Source organism: Mesitornis unicolor, unplaced genomic scaffold, assembly GCF_000695765.1.
Source record: "Mesitornis unicolor isolate BGI_N332 unplaced genomic scaffold, ASM69576v1 scaffold16446, whole genome shotgun sequence".
NCBI classification, from domain to species: domain Eukaryota; kingdom Metazoa; phylum Chordata; class Aves; order Mesitornithiformes; family Mesitornithidae; genus Mesitornis; species Mesitornis unicolor.
The window spans coordinates 148897-149221 of record NW_010191853.1 but is presented as its reverse complement, the minus strand read 5'-3'; the positions used below and the strand labels follow the sequence as shown (position 1 = coordinate 149221).

At 47.7% G+C, this 325-nt stretch overlaps 1 protein-coding gene across 1 annotated transcript in view; it reads left to right on the top strand.

Moving 5' to 3' along the window:
- Positions 1–325, top strand: part of INTS2 (integrator complex subunit 2) — a gene marked incomplete at its 5' end in the record, with an annotated part of 30525 nt that overhangs the window by 12233 nt on the left and 17967 nt on the right. The gene's annotated exons all lie outside the window — the stretch shown is intronic.

Here is a 325-nt window from a genome sequence, read left to right as displayed (position 1 = left end):
CCCCGCCGTGGGCCAAGTCATCGTATTTATCTTGACAAAAAAAAAAAGAAGCGATTAAGGAACAAACACTATTGCTGCCGAATGCCATAAACACTGAGTTGTACAAATTGTGATTGAGGAAATGAAAAAGGTTTATACTTTTTAAAAAAATTTCAAATGGAATAAATTATTCATGAAGCCTTGATTGTGCTGTCTTCTTATTTACAGCGGGGCAGGGGGGAAGGGAGAAAGGGGGCTGTTCTCTCCCCTCAGCCTTCCCGCCGCCCGTGCCGTGCGACGCTGACCTCATTTCCGTGCGCCCTTCCCGCCGTGACGCGCTCGGCGT